Source organism: Gadus macrocephalus, chromosome 4, assembly GCF_031168955.1.
Source record: "Gadus macrocephalus chromosome 4, ASM3116895v1".
Lineage (NCBI taxonomy): Eukaryota > Metazoa > Chordata > Actinopteri > Gadiformes > Gadidae > Gadus > Gadus macrocephalus.
The window spans coordinates 31,557,954-31,575,499 of record NC_082385.1 but is presented as its reverse complement, the minus strand read 5'-3'; positions in this window follow the sequence as shown (position 1 = coordinate 31,575,499).

Below are 17,546 nucleotides of genomic sequence, written 5' to 3'. Positions count from 1 at the left end.
AAGCCGTACAGTCCTGCCAACCTGGTCTCACAGGAATCCGTGAAATGACTACGGACGAATAACTCGAAATCCGTGGACACATCACGGAAACACGCCGATTTCCGTGATGTGGCCGCGGAATTCGCTCCAATGCAAGTTAATGAGGCGGATTTTCCTTGGCTTACACACGGATCCCCGTTTGAACGAGCGAGTCGACCGCGGGGGCTTAACTCAAAACCCGGGGTGGTCTCACTGAAACACTTAAATTGTCCTTGTTGTGTCCACGGAAGTTGCTCCAATGCAAGTAAATGACACAGATATTCCGTGGCACACACACAGATTCCCGTTTCAATCTGTGTGTGTGCTCCCGTTTCAATCTGTGTGTGTGCCACATTTGACCACAGCGGGGGCTTAACTCAAAATCCGCGGTGGTCTGATGGAATCACTTCAACTTTCCGTGATGTGGCCACGGAATTTGCTCCAATGCAAGTAAATGACAGTTATTCCGTGCCTCACACACGGATATCGGCGTGTTTCCGTGATGTGGCCACGGATTTCGAGTTAAGCGTCCGACCGTAGTCATTTCACGGATTCCTGTGAGACCATGTTGGTCCTGAACTGCTTAATGAGAGCTTCGCCCAGAGCCCCTCACCGGGACCTGGCCAAACGGGAGGGAGAGAGGAAGACGTTGTCTCCCTTCATTGCCCGTACGTTTTAGTCTGTGCTCTTCCACCCTGACGCACCGACCGGTAAAGCATACCGGTAAAAACCCAAAACCAATCTCGCCCTTTTATTTTAATCGCCCTTTGTGTCGGCGTGGCGACGCTCGCCGCTTTCGTCATAAATATTTCCCCCCTGATCCCTGACTCCATTGAAACGCCTCAAAAGTCTGCGCCAGGCCCCCCCCCCCACGTTTGAGACACCGTATTTTCCGGCTGATACTTTTTATATTTTCCTGGTGCCCGTCAGACTGTGTTCTTTGTGTCTTTGTGTCCTCGCGGAAGCGCTGTTAAAACTTTGTAATTATTTCGTCTGCTTTATTTCGTCGGCGCCTGCTGATTGTATTCCACAGCCAAGGGCAAACGGTATTTCAGTGTTCATCCATTCATGCATCATTGTGTACTCATTGCATATTTGGACGTGTCGCATGAAAGTCCCAATAAAGTTAGCTCTGGTTTTCTCGGGTGATTACCGATGCCACTGCGTTTTTCAGGACAATGACCCGACAAAAGAAACAAACCAAATGCAGCGAATTCTTAAAGTTCCCGCCGTACAAAGGTGTGTCGGACACCGAGAGCTCTTCATTCACCCTTTCTTTGAAGAGAAGAGTAAAATATATCATGGGCGTTTCAGAGAGATTGCACGCTGTCGATTTTGGTGATCCATCAGCAAACTAATTGTGGTTTTCCTTCCCCTCCCCCTTCAGTCTTAAAGCCCTAACCCGCTCTGTTAGATTGTTCGGGGAATGCAATCCAGGCCCGAGCCAAGCCTTTGGGGCATTTTTAAACGTTGTATGGATTGCCACTTGTCTGCTGGATGGACTTATTTGCTTACTTTTGGGGTTCGTACTAAATCAGCCTCTACCGGTGGATCGATTATAGTCACTCTGCTAGGGAGATAGTTTTCACTTTATCTGGGATATTTGTCCGTTCCAAGGGGATTCCAATCCAACACAAACAATATGATTGTCATGCTTTCCATCTAATATGTAGATAGATAGATATGTTTTATTAGTCCCTGAGGGAACATTAAGGTATTACATTACAGCAGTCCACGTAAAAAACACAATACTAGCGATAACAATAAAGTAGGCATATAGTTAAACAGATGAAACATATTTTGTTTAATTAAACAAACTCTTCAACTCTTTCCCTTTACCTGGGTAAGTATGGAAAGTATAACAACATGTGTGACATGCAATGAAGAATGACATTAATGAATGGTAATATATAAGTATTTATTGAAATATTCATGAATTGGAACAGATTTTTTAAATGCTGTTGCTTTGGTTAAAGTGCTATCAAAAATCTAAAATACGAATCAAATATTTGTATTCAAACGCAGATAATCCAAGCCTAAACACCAACCCTAACACCACGCGGAGGACACAGAGAACCGTAGGAAGAGTTCTAACGCGCAACGGTAACGCAAACGCTCCGGCTTAGCGCTGCAATCGGAAGTTTTTCCGGTCAATATCCAGAACGGGCTGGCTTTTGTTTCGCTGTCTGGGTTTTCATGCAATATCTTGTAAGCGTGCGGGAGACGCGTGCTGGGACGCCAACGCGCTCCATTGTTCCATCGTAATTCGCCCGCTTTCAAGGCGGCCGCGCCCGTCTACGGCTACACCGACAGAGAGACTCTAATCCAAATGGACACGGTGATGAAATAGTTTGAAATGTGTGTGTGTGTGTGTGTGTGTGTGTGTCCGTGTGTGTGTGCGTCGGTCGGTCTCGCCATGTAGTCGATCGATGGATGAAATTTGACATATTGAACAAAAGAGTTACACAAGCTTTAAACCAAAAGCGCTGATGGAATTAAGAGATGGGCCAAGGGAATGTGTTTGAGTGACTTGTTTGAACCACACACACGCACAAATGTGCACACACACATGCAAGCACACGTGCATGCACACACAAATACACACACGCACGAACCCTGTGTTTTCCTAAGTGGGTTCTCAGGAGAGGGCCTGAATTTAATGGTGGATTGTTGGGATTCAAACCAAGAACTCTCTGGCTTGGAGTCCATCCCCCTAAACCTGTCGTTGAATGTAGTGATGTAATCATGTAATCAGCAGGCATCTCTACCTGGGGAATATTCAAATCCTAGTATTTCATGATATCATATCTCCAGGTTTATATTATCATAGTTACCGGTCAACTCTGAAACAACCGATTCCAGGGGGAAAGTATGACAGCAAATGAGCAAGTGAGGATGACAGTTTCCTGTATGACGTGAATCACTCCCATGGGAATCCCTGCCTCCTGGAAACACCGGTGTCCATCGGCTGTGGCCGGACTCTTTCTGTCATCTAATCAGGTTGGTTAGAGCGTTGTTTGGAGGGGTCTCATTTTGGGGGCTCATGGGCCTCGTTCACACTGCAAGCGAAAGTGGCCCCGAAATCTAAATCGTCATCAGTCACTATTCTGCGCCGGCGGTATTAACTCGTCAGAGACAAACACGTAAGTCGGCTGCGACGGAGGAAAGAAGGCAGTGAAGGGATGGACACATCGGTAGGCAATAGTAGCGATGCTGTTGAACACAGCCTTTGACAACCCGCCGTTTTGGATTCAGATCTGTTTCAGTGAGGCCATTTAGACGACTCCGGATCCAATTTCACACGCACTTCCGTAAAAAAGTCGAAAATTTGCGTCTGAATCGTTATCATCCGCTGAAACGTTCACTGGCTTCCCAACAGACTCCAGAATGAAACCGAAAACATTGACCCCAGCGGCATCCTTCCCTACGACAACGTACGACAGAGACGTCTTTTCTTGTTTTGTTTTTTTTCTATCGAGCAGTTCAGTTCGGAGCGGGATGCGTTCACACTTTAATCTGACATTCGTCCACATCCGAAAAAGTACGGGAACACGCCAAACAGAAAAGAACAATCTGATCCAGGCAGTTAATCTGAACCGAGCCTTGCGGGGAGAACAATGCCTGGGAGAGAGATAAAGGACGGCGAGGACCCCACGGGGCTGGGGGTCCGGGCTGGCCCACCTCATGCCTCAGCAGAATTAACACCTCGTTGTTTAGAGAGCGGACCTCGACAGCTCCAGGCGCAGCGAACCAGGCGGAACGCATTGAACCGCCGCGGAGACCTCGCAGTCTCAGGGGGATGAGCGATTGCGATTGCGATTTTTAAATGGTGATGTTAAAATTATCTGTTTTTGTTTTCCATTATCGGGTTTGTAAGAGCGAAAAGGATTTATGGTCTGGTAAATCCATTCAGCAAATGTTAACCGGACCTCGTCTGTGTCGGGTGTATTTCAAATTACTTGTACGATGTTATGGCGCATGTTATGTTGCATAACGCCAGGCTGACCGTTCTGTCTGATATACTTTCACGGATCAGTTATTACTGGGAAAGGTGGTCTGCAAAGTCCAACCAACATGTTTTGCGCAATTATTTTATGAACCACTGAAAAATCTGTGCTTTGTTGCAGGAATTGTATGTGCTTAATTATTTATTTTTTTAACTCTACAGCCAGATGGTTAAGGTAAGGTCAGCTTTGACTACATTAACACTCTGAATGTATTCGGCATCTTCATTGTACTGCTATTTACTTTTGATTCTGATGCGTATCGCTTTGGTACAGATGTCCCCTTTAATGTTTAACTACGCTTTACTCCATTAAAAATTGCGTGTGCATATATCTTTGAATAAAGCATGTACCTTTGTACCGTGCAGCAAGGGAAGAGAGGAGCCCATCAAAGAGACAGCAGATGAAACGTGACATGGAGGTGACGACCTTTGACCTCGTCCTCATCGGGTGTCCGATAGAGGCTTGTCGGGATGTGTTCCTCTGGAACTTCTGTCCCTTATACGTTAAATATAAGTTTGCTCTGCTTGTGTGGGTAAAGGGCCGTGTTTTGGTCAGAGCTTCAGCAGAGAAATCAGCAGATATCTTTACCAGGCGGCGTTCAATTTGTATACTTAATATATATGATCTTAAGTGATTCATATTATATTCACTGGGCAACGTTTAACATCCACTTCAATGGTTAAAAACATTTGAAATAATTGTTGTTTTCCAACTGCGGAATAATTAAACCGACCACTCAAATCTCAAAGTGGGCGTTTGTATGATAAACAACTCGGTTTATGTTTACATTCACATTTTGGGAATTAAGTTAATGTAAGACTTAATGTTTACACGATTAATCATTGTGCATTCCTTCTGTATTTATCACATGACAGTGTTTACTTCACCTTTCCTTATTTATTTAGAAGCAGCATTTTGTTCTTTAAGTTCTAAGCGTAAACAACGGGGAAAGGAACACATCTGAAAGCGTCTTCTTGTGTGAAGACGTGACCTCCACAACACAGAGTGAGGGGCGAGAAAACGGACACATTGAAGGATATGTCCTCAGTTTTTCCAAACCACGATTCAACTCTCTTCTGACGAATATCACCACCAGCACACACCTCAATGCACAAAGGTGTCTTTTAAGAGGCCATTTCTTCTTCACACACCAAGGCCTCTCTCTCTCTCCCTCTCTCTCTCTCTCTCTCTCTCTCTGAGGGTCAGAGTTAGATAAAGACGGACTCGCCGAACACCTTCATGATCAAGACTTCACGATAAAGCGCGGCCCAGGAACGCCGTTCCATGCTCCACAGACAAGGTAGACTAGATTCTCCCTCCAAGGCTTCTCCGTGCCCTGGCAGGGCCTCCGCTTCTGGAAGAAGAGAGCATTTCGTAGCCCTGAATCGGTCCCCGCAAATAGGGGTCACTGTCAAGGAGAAGCCGACTGAAATGAATAGTGGACTGGGAGGTAATGGATCGCCGAAGTTGACAAAGAGGAAACAATCTTTCTTTCTTTCTTCCTTATTTTATAATAAAGAGTCACACCTACGAGTTTGATACCCCAAACCCTCTACCTGCTCCTTAATAAAATGTGATTTTGAGCGTGGAGTGTGGAGCATGGAGCGTTGGAGTGTGAAGCTGAAATTGCACCGTTATACCACTATGGTGATCCCAGAGGCAGGAGGTCCCTGCTTCTGGTGGATAGGAAGTTCCTGCAAAAAAGGAGAGGGTTTTCAGACCGCATTCCTAGGACCTGAAATCCTGGGATCGACTTCCTAGGTCCATAATTATTTGCATTGATCGAAACACTACTTTCTGTCCTTCTAGTACTTCTAGTTTTAAACGTTCCTTCAACCTAAACACTACTAAAACTGAAGCTGCCGTTTCGGAACTGCATTCCAAGGAACGTTTTAAAAGTTTTAAAAGTCCTTATACTTTCAAGGGTTTATCACGCCAATACACTAGTGAAACTGAAGCCTCCTCTCATACGTCTAACAAGATGGCGCATGGCGTGACCTCGCCTCTCTTATCGGCATACGATGAAGGCAGACGAGTTTATTGGGGCTGGAGACGTTAAGATGGACTATATGAGACTGCTGGTGGGTTAAACAGGTGAATCAGGGAAACGGAGTGTGTGTGTTTGTAAGAATGTGTGTGTGTGTGTGTGTGTGTGTGTTTCTAAGGGCCAGGGTTCATAAAACAAAGAGGCTCCAACGAGAGCAGCTGGACACACTTTGTGTGTGAGTGTGCGTCTGTGTGCGTGTGTACGTGTGTGTGAGTGTGTGCGTTTGTGTGAGTGGGTGCGTTTGTGTGAGTGGGTGTGCGTTTGCGTGGGTGTGTGCGCTTGTGTGAGTGTGTGCGTTTGTGTGAGTGGGTGCGATTGCGGGGGTGTGTGCGTTTGTGTGTGCTCGCCAGGCTGTGTGCTTCAATCAATAACACCCTCTCACTTCTTCTGTCGAATTTAAAAGAACCTTTGGATATGGCGACCTAAGAAGACTGCCCCTCATCCCTCCCCACGCCCATCCCAGACTGGTCCAGTGCACTACTCCCTCTCTCCTCCTCCTCTACCCTTCCCCCTCCCTCCACTTTCTCCTCCACCATCCCCCCTCTACCCCTTCCACCTCCACCCTCCTTCCTCCACTCCTCCTCCGCTACCTCTTCCTCTTCCCTCCTCCTCCTCCACCACCGCCGGCCAGTCCGCAGTCATGCGGTGTTCCGTCGAAAAAAATAGTGTTGTTTTTTTGTTACAGGTTTTTTTTTTTCCTGTGATTCCGCTGACGTCGGCAAAACGTGTCCCTATCACTGTTCTAGTGTAACAGCTGCAGTCGGGATGTGATGGGGGTGGTGGTGTTGGTGGTGTAAGGGATGGGGGGGGGGGGGGGGGGGGTTGTATATTTTTATCCCTTTTTTTTGTCCGCGTCAGGCCCAGAGTGACTGGGGCAATCAAAGCATACTGTACGCTATGTGTGATTTTAATTTGAGCGACACGTTCTGCGTGCTCTCTGCAGCTGATGAAACAGCTGTCTATACTCTCCCTCTCTCTCTCTCTCTCTCTCTCAAAAATGTATTTTGAATACAGAAGACTTTAAAAGTTTGCGAAATTGAAAGATTGGGGATTTAGAAATGTAGACATTTTTGACATTTTGTAAATGATTATCGAGGGACTTTAAGACTTCTGTCGTCTTTTCAATGAATGCATGACACTGCAAGGTAAGGGATGGCTTTTTTAAATTAGACACCCATTTTGGCTCAGAAATCATCCCCCAAATAAGCAAACAACGCCGAATCGTAGATACTGTCCGCAGGAGTCTGAGTCAGAGCTGTAAACAAATGCTCTGAAAGTAATTAACCTTTGGACAAATATCTCTGCCATCAAAATATAGGAACACACTCACACCTCCCCTTCCCCCCTTTCTCTACACCACTTTAATCCATTGCACGCTATCGCATTTTACACAGAATTGAATATGTATTGATCTCACGGCGATGTCCCAAACGATCACGATAATTGATTATGATAATTATTAGTGCGATTAGATAAACAAAAATATTCGACCTGATTGGACAAAAGAAACGGGCTTTCTGTTGTTATTACCTCCGGGCGATGTTGTGTTTACGAGGTGGAATAGTGAAAACGATTTGCTGTCGTTATCACATACTTAATGAAGAATAAATGATAAAGTCTTGGCATATCACGGTTTCATTAGCAGGACAGATTTTTTGGCCATGTTGGGAACATTTGAGTTGCAATAATGAATTATTAACTAACATTTGTTAATGGGTTAATAAACATGAATAAGCAATTAACTAACAGTTGATTAAAAGTTAAACAATCGTTTAGCATTAATATACTAACGCCTTTCCATATTAATAATGGTCAGGGTCAGGTATGGGTTAAACCAAACCTGTTTCTTGTCATTAAATGTTCATAATTGCATAATTTAAGTTTATTAATAGTAAATTATTGTTAAGGCTCTCTCTGTCAAGGCACATTAGAATAAATGTATCGATTCTATGTTTATTTTTATAAGGATCGAAGTGTACTCTCTAACTAGGAAACTATCGTCCAAGTCAGATGCCACGACTGACAAATATTCTCGCTTATTTCGCCACTAAACACCTTGTGACAATGGTAGCTTGTCAAGGACAAAAGCAGAAGTCAGCCATTTTGTTGTGTTTAGCGTGGGGTTAGGAAGAGCTACAGGCGGCCGGCGGTGTTGACTGACTTGTGGATTCAAAATGTCTGCCGAAATTGTTGAAAAAGTTGAAAATGTTGAAACGAATAGCAGAACATCAGCGTCAGATTTTTTTTGCGGGCTGCCATGTTTGGGTACAATAAAAAGCATAGAGGCCCACATCTGACTGTGTGTGTGAGGACCCACAATACCAAGCACTTCAGCAGGAACCCTAACTGATGACAGGGGCAAAAACAGGGAGAGAGAGAGAGAGAGACATTGAGGGAGGGAGAGAGAGAGAGAGAGAGAGGGAAAGTGGGAGAGGGAGAGAGGAGGAATGACAATCGTCACAGCAGGAACCCTAACTGATGACAGGGGCAAAAACAGGGAGAGAGAGAGAGACATTGAGGGAGGGAGAGAGAGAGAGAGAGAGAGGGAAAGTGGGAGAGGGAGAGAGGAGGAATGACAATCGTCACAGCTGAGTACCTGACCTTTTCCGCGAGATGGATTCACCGTGAGCGGAGGGGATGAATAGGGGAAGTGGCCGGGTGTGTTTGAAGGTAGGTTGGTAATGGGAATGGGGGGGGGGGGGGGGGTTAAGGACGACAAAGGAGCTAGCCTGTATTGATGTTTTTGTTTTTTTGACTCCCTCGGAGTGGTTAAGTGACGCGTCAAGCTAAACTGTCACTTGAAAAAACTGAACCCAGCGATTGATTTCCGAATTGTTTTTTTGTGTGGGTTAAGAGATTGTGCCTCTCCCTGGAAGAATGTGGGCCTGCAAAACAAAAAACCAAACAATGCTCTAAATTAGGCTCATTTTAATGTCCTAAAGCACATTAGGAGCACATTGTCACACATGTACTTGAAATACCAGCACCCCACTATTATCTATACCCTCCACCCCAGCAGTAGTTACTTTGCCCTTTTCTGGACAAAAAAACATTCTCGCGAGGAACAACCAAAGAAGAGGGACATTTCAAGCAAATGCTTCTTATTTAGCACTATCTGTTTCCCGCCAAAATAAGGCTTTTTTCCAACGCATCTTTGTTTGGTGGGGTTTTCGGCTTTGGTAATTCGGCGACCAACCTTTTGACCTGTGACTGGCGCATTCTTCCTTCCACGGACCGGAGTGTGTGTGGGTCGGACCACCGTCGACTCTCCTGCCCCATCCTAGCCTGCACACCAGTGTTTGTCAAATCCACTGCAGGCGTGGCCCTTTGAAGGCCGACTCTATAGGAGCTGTCAGCGGCTAGCCTAGGGCATGTTTTCAAAGAGAAGGGAAAAGACCCCCGCATATACAAACACACCCACCTTCTCATCTCCTCGCTCCTCACTTCGGTACCCCAGAGTGACTGGGCCTCTTTCAGAGAGATATAGGCACTCGGGTGGTCTTGGAAAGTGTGGAGGTGGAGGTGGAGGTGGTGGGGGTGGGGTGGTGTTGGGGGGGGGGGGGTATGCTATCTTCACGGATGAACAACAACTGGAAGGTGGAGAGGCAGCCTTTTACAGACGCTCTCGTGGAGAGTCGGGGACAGATAAGCGCCCAATGCGCCATTGGCTTTTATTCTCCGGGACCAAGAATCGGGGGGAGAGATTGGCCACAAAAGGCAGAATAACCCTGCGGTAATTTACTTTTTCCCCAGATAATAAAATAAATGTTTTTTGAGGACTGAACGAAGGCCCTGCTTTGTTAACCGATTGCGAGCGTTTGCGTAAGGCTAATTATAAGGGGCCATCTTCATCTTTTTCCCTGCTCGCGTTACGTCCCGCTAAGAAGGAGACAATAAAAAAATAAATAGAGAAGGCTACCACGTGCGCTCCTGTGTGTGTGTGCCTTTGAAGATAAAGAGGTCGCGCTAGGCTAACCCCGCTTTTAAATTGAGTTTGATTTATGTAAAATGAGCGAGTGTGCATGTATTGATGTAAAAAAGGTGTCAGGCTTGATAAGAGAAAACAGTCGACCATGAGGCTTTCGTACACGGACGGAGAATTCACAGATTTTTGGGTGATGTGACAGTTTTGCCCTTTTTAAAACGCATACTTATCACGTGGATTAACTGTTATGAACACAGCACAACAAGGGAATCTAATTCAAAACACACTAAAACTCTGTCCCGCTGGATTCCCTTGAACCCCGAAACTGACATATCTGTTGAAATAGTTTTTGTTACCATGGTTTTTGTGGACTGTTTTTTATTGTGACCTCGTTGTAGTACCGCCTTCGGAGTTAGAACCTGTAAGAGGGTTTCCTGCTTAATACATCAATGTGTTGATAGAAATACACAATCCAGCTTTTACAAAGGATGTCTCTTGACTTGATGCGTAATGCAGAACAACTTCATAATCGCCTGATGGACTTGTGTGTTTCTAGGCCACACCACACACTAGCGTATGCCTGAGTCTACAGTAAAGAGGCGTAGGGTGGAGCGATACACACTGAATGATTAATGACCACTAGTGAAAAATGCATGAACGCAAAATACCGAGAACATGGCCCGATAGTTGGAAACGAATCGTAATTTATGTTTGGAACGAGGATCCTCAAAAGTATTAACTCGAACTCGTAGAAGTTTGAACGATCCCCTTATCCGTCAATACCATATTATTCATGTTTCTAACCACACACACCAAGGTTTGAAGATTAACTGTTGTTGGATTGATTGATTTATTGATTGGTCAGTTGGTTTAAATTGATTATTTCATTATTTTTAACACTCACTCGCGGTAAAACAATGATTTCTCACGATAAAATACTCATAAATCCTAAAAGTAACCCCCCCCATTCAATGAACTGACACAATTGATTTATTGATTTGTCGGTTGGTTTAAATTGATTAGTTGATGAACTGGTTGAATCATCGGTTTATTCATTGATTGGTTGATAGGAGGTATTGGATCAATTAATGTATCATTAATTAATTGGTTGGTTGATAAACTACCTGATTATTTGATCGAATGCTTGGTCTGACCGATTCCATAATTAGCTTGTAGAATGATTTATCCTTTGGTTCACGACTTCACGTGATGGACTGATCCGTCGACCGATAAAGACCTCCAGAATGAGATCTATATATGCCAGTTTACAGGGCGGAATATGCAGCAACTGTTGGAAGAGATAAAAAATGAGTATTGAGTGGCTGTCAGACGCCTGCAAACCAGGATGCAGTTGATTACAAATTATATTTTACACTCTCACGCCTTTTCCTTCGCCATCAGAATCAGCGGCGTCCCTGCCTGTCATCGCTCGCTATTCACGTCTGAGTGTCGTATGGCTAGACAGGAACTTAAACACGCATATTGTCTCAGAGAAAAGTGGGCTCTGCTGATGAATACATATTCAAGGAACGCCGGCTGTAAGCAACTGTTTTTGAACTTAAGAATGTACATTTAAAAGTTTTAGATTTGATGGAAATGCACATGGATTTCAGGTAAAGGGAATATCTGCAAGACAAACTCTTTTTACTTGGACTGTACGAGTCAGGTAGTCTTTGTGTTGTTGAATTGAGGCAGGCAAGGAAGGCAATCCATTATTATTATTATCTAATGCTGCCTTTGTGTGCAGCAGATATAAGCTAAGCTAAGGCTAGTGAGCTGATATACTGTGTGTGTGATACTATTACATTGTAATAAAAGGGTTACTTTTAGGATTTATGAGTATTTTATCATGAGGAATCATTGTTTTACCGCGAGTGAGTGTTAAAAATAATAAATGAGTGCGGGCGCGGGCGTGTGTATGTGTAAAATAATTAATGAATGCGGGCACAAACTAAACACGTAACGCATAATAGAGTCCATGGCAATGTATATTAACGGGGGGACACATGCATATTAGGAACATAAGTCGATAATGATAATGCATACAATACTGGAAAGAAACTATGTTTGTTAATGTATTGCGTATATCATTAAATAGAACCAGTTACCGCATATCATATGTGTGTTAAGTTTTCTTTGCCGAAATGTATTTGAGGACTCAGTATTTCTGAAGCTGTGGAAGAAAACGCCATTCCATGGGTGAATTAGGCCATATTATTGGGCTAGATTCATTTATCCGCCGGTAAAATAGCAACATCGCCATGAAACCACCCACAAAGCTACTTGCGTTTGGCTCTTCTCACTTGTGTTTCAGACCGTTAAAATAGGGTCCATAAACTATTTAAAAAAATATAAAAAATGAGAATTATACCGCAAGGTCAGGTCGGTGAACTTGACATTGTCTGCAGGTGGGCGCACAACTGGTACATAAAGGAGAGAAAGACACAAGCAGTAGTAATGAAACCCTGTAGGTATGAGTCAGCCATGACCCGGCCATTCCACCCTCTGACCAGCATAAACATTGTCCTCTACAGGGATCCTAATTCAGATAGGGCGGCCATCTTGGTGAGTTTGGAGGGGAAGTCCTAATGAAGGCCTTGAGCTTTCAAGGCCGGAACTCTGGACCTGATTGGCTGGAGGTCACACTCCTCTAGCCAATGCTAAACTATTTCGCTGACTCGTTATTGCATTCATTTTATTTTATTTTTTACATTCAATGTAGTATCATGAATGAGGTTAGAATTTTTTTTAAAAATAATAACATTTATTTTTTATAAAATGTATTAAAATAAAATCCCTTATTTTTACCCTGGCGATTTGTGTGATTGTTCCACGTTCCATGTTTCTCTGCCCTTATTTTTGCAGCAGGATGCGCCAATACTGGGGTGGTTAAAATGAATAAAATACTCTTTATCTGTGTCCCTGAGTTACCTCCAATTAATAAGAATACACACACAAACACAGATGAATCAAATCATTTTACAAAGAAAAAGAATAAATTCATAATAAAATGATGAGTGACTATTAATTAAGAATTGGAAAACGTTGCTTAGAAATTATAGCAGATATTTTTGAGTGATTTGAATGCACCCAGATTGATAACCAGCGAGTGAGTGTTAGTCATCCTTTCCATAATAATGGCAAACTGTTACAATAACACCTTTTTTATGGTTCACACTTTGGTCGAAAATAATTGTTTCCTTTCATGGTGACAAACAATGACGCAAAGCCGCTATTTTGACGACTATCGGAGTGAAGTACCGGTAAGTTAAATATGTTATTTAAAAAAATATTTCTCTGGTTGATCCAAAACGCTTGAGGGAACTGAATTACTTTTTAGGTAGTCATTCATCGTGAATTACTTTACAGATAAAGTAATTGATCGTGAAATTTCAAAGTTTCTCTAGTTACTTGCAAATATCTTCAGCACACTAGAACAATGGTACAACGTTGAAGACTGGAGAATAAAATATTGTCCTGCCAAAAAACACAAACACAAAAAAAACATAAGGTGTGCTCCTGTCGTTTTCTTTGTCGTTATAAAATATTGTCGTTCCAAAACACACATAAGGAGTACCACGGTCAAATTGTATTTGTTTATCTTTATAACAAAAACAACATCACATTACCACCTTCGAATTTCTAGACGGCTGTCTTTACATCTGTCTGTCTGTCTCTCCTTTCCAGTCAAATGACTCACTCCAGTTCTAGCCAAACCCTTCCCTCCTTGTTGTTGAAACTAAAGCTGTATTTTTCCGCACACCTTTCTCTTGGTAATGTGGTTTTCTTACCAAGACATTACTCTTGCTGTTTTCCACACAATTTACATCTGTCAGTGTGCTGACAGTCGAGACAAATGTTTCCAAACAGAAGGATGAGTGTTCACAGCCAATCCTTCTGCATGTTTAATACACTCAGAACACACACGCACAAGGACACACACAGACACACACGCACACTTACCACAAGCCCTGTCGGCACAAAAAGTGTGAATGCCTTTCTGCATTATTTCGGAAGGGTCACGAATCATCCTTCTCTCTGATGCATTTCATCCTGCAACTTGAATTGTCAGAGTTAGGTTTCGCGTCTTGTTATGTATCTATGTATGTATGTATGTATGCTTATTCTCTGTCGTTGTCTGCTCTCTGTTGGACTGAGACGTTACATCAGGTATGCCACACTCATGCAGTGTTTTGCCCGGAGCGCAGATTGAAAAAGCATGTCCATGCAGTGTGAGCCATAATCCATGTGCATGATGACGTGCGTGCATACTCTCATATGCACTGGATAAATTGTGTATAGATGTACTGTATACTCGTGCCAAATGTGTCTGTAAGCCTGTGGTCATTGTTTTTGTCTGTGTGTATTGACACAAAACATGTGTCCATCCGCATCAGTGTAGGTGTGTAGTCATGAATGTGTGTGTGTGTGTTTGTGTTTGTGTCTTTGCACGCACATGCATCTTGATGAACGTCATTATGTGCCCCGTCACTGTCGCCGATGTTCTCTGTATACGTGTGTGTCTTTAAGTGTGTGCGTTCAAGCACGTGTGCTGTGCCTGCTTGCATCTATTGGCGTGAGTGTGTTTGTTTCTGTAGATGCATGCGTGCATGTGTGGATCTGCACCCTTGTTACGTTTGAGTATCAAAATGTGTGTGTGTGTGTGCAGCATGTGCAGATGCATCTGTCAGTGGTTGCGTGTGAGTGTGACCGTGTGTCTCTGCTAATGTGCATTTGTGTGTCTGTTTCTTGTGAATGCGTTTTTGTGTTTCTGTTTCTTGTGCATGCATGTGTGTGTGTGTGTGTGTGTGTCTGTCTCTTGTGCGTGCATGTGTGTGCGTTCCTGTTCATCCCAATGTGTGTGTACGGGTTGTCCGAGGGGAGCCCTTCCTCTCGACCGCGGCCTGTCACCGCCTCTCCCACGAACCTTGGAAGATATTTGATTCATAACTCGGCAAGGATTTCATCTCCCGGCTTCCTGTCACCATCTCCGGCATCAATATTTAATACCTCCGAACACGAGTCGTAATCTCTGCCTGGTGTCTGCATGTGTACCACCAACCCCAATGTATTCCAAATTTGGTTTTCCATCTCCTTACGTTTCCTTTGTTCGTTACTTCTTTTATTTTTTTCTCCCAGCGGGTGACTGGAATATTTCGCCGGTTCTCATTTCAAGAAGCTAACACTACCGTGCTAGCTGATGCTAGCCCGGTAGCGGGGGCACAGGAGCCAACATAAAAGAGCTTACCATGGAAGGAAACATAAAATGGCTAGTGGGTGGGAGAGAGAGAGAAGGTAGAGAGAGAAAGAGAAAGAGAAGGAGAGAGAGAGAGAGAGAGAGAGAGAGAGAGAGAGAGAGAGAGAGAGAGAGAGACAGAGACAGAGACAGAGACAGAGACAGAGACAGACAGAGAAAGAGAGAGAGAGAGAGAGGGAGCGAGAACGAAAGATGCGAGAGAGGGAGAGAGAGAGAGAGACAGAGACAGAGACAGAGAAAGAGGGAGCGAGAACGAAAGATGCGAGAGAGGGAGAACGAAAGACATTTGAGAGAGAGAGAAAAAGATGGAGAGAGAGAGAGAAGGAAAGAGTGAGAAAGAGGAGAGAGAAAAGAGAGAGCGAGAAAGAAGGAGAGAGAGAGAAGCAAGAGAGAGCAGCGAGAGAAAGAGAGAGAGAGAGGAGAAAGACTAAAACAAGCAGCCTGACCTATCCTCTCTGCTGTTCGCTCGCTGGCAGAACATCATTTGGAATTAAAAGGCACCAGTTAAACCAATGAGGACAACAATGGATTATTTTAGACCTCACACTGATGGCTGCCAAAGAGTGGTGAGCAACGGGCCTATGGCGTCGCAGCGCCCCGCCGTGCCAACTGTCGTTGTATGTTGTGGGTTCATTGCTAGCGCCACGTTTAGCGGTTTGAACGAGTGCCAACGGCTAAATCCGTACAGACACGGTCTGTACACTAATGTCGGGACTCGGGTAGTTTGGGGCTACCATTTATTATTTAACAGCAGTATCAGTGTACTGTGTGCTGTGAATGTCTGTAGTGTCGTACATCATATCATTAGCCTAACCTAACATAGGCAAATGATGCTATGCTTTCGTAGCATAATTGCCCCAAGCCATATTTGAAGGTTCATCTTTTGTTTGGCGTCGAAAATATCAAATAAGTAAAATAGATGACTAAGGCAGATAGTGCTTACTTAATGTGAAAAACACTAATTATGCACAATTATGCTATGAGGCTTGTGAGGGTCAAGCAGCCAAGAAAATCGTTTTTTACTTCTTATGAATAAGTTAGGAAGCTCTTATACATATTTTATATTGTGTTCTCGGCGGTTACATGCATATAGAAGTATCAGAATTGTAATCGCTCGATTTCAAGTTACGTCTTTCTCTCACAAAGGTGTGTTTCAACAAGAGTTATACCTGTTTAAATAGATTTATACATTTTAGTCAGAAATTACAAAGTATTCGTCACCAACACGGTGAGAACCTTACTAGGTAATTCTGGGTTTAGTTTCATTTATTCCAACATGTATGCATCTCAATTTAACGAGAAGCAAGTCACTGTGCGCAAAATGTGTAATTAATAACCACATAGTTCATTACTAGTATGTAAAGCCGATCCATTCAGGGTTTGTTTTCATTATTTCTCTCTCTACTGTACAGCCTTCCATGTCCCAACCTTGCCCACAGCAAGGCCAACAACTCTATTTTGCTAGTATTATGACATGGTCTTACTACAGACAACATGAGAGGAGCAACATACATTTATTAAACATATTTCATATCGACCCGCTTGCTTGATTCTATACCCTATAGAGAGATATCCTATATCCAACCCAAGGGATACGACCGTAAAAGATAAATTAATATAAACGTTGTACTTAAACATTCTTGATACACTATGAAAAGATCGGGTGTTGTAAAGAAAATGAATGAAGCAAAAACTGTATGGCAGATTACGGTACATTTTGAGAAAAAACAAGGTTGTTAATAACATAGAAACCCCCCCACCCCCCCTCTTACGTGCTTATTGTATGTTGTAGGTCCTTGCACTTTAAAATATAACTTAGCATTGTGAAGGGTCTTATCCTAGCTATTTTTCTTGTGTACGTGGAATGGGTTAACCTAGCGATTGTAAGTGCTTGGCACTTGGTTCTATGACCATCCTTACTGTACCGACAGCGATATATTGTTCTTTCTCCTTCTTCTGACAAATGTACTTACTGTAAGTTGCTTTGGATAGAAACGTCTGCTAACTACCCTAAATCTAAATTTACAAATTGGAGAATTTAAAATACAAGTTGAACAATATAAAGTTTTGTATGGTTGGGAAAAATAGAAAACATAGGGTCGGAGATAACTAATGGTAGTGAAGGAACTAATAGTGTACATCTTCACATTTGCAACTAATTACCTTTCATTGGTCTTAAAAAGCTACAGTGCTGCGATTTCCCTCTGATCCATTTTAATATCTTCATCCGATAATACTGTCCTCCATTGAGAACATGCAAGTTTCTCTTTGAGCGAGGCAGTGGTATATATA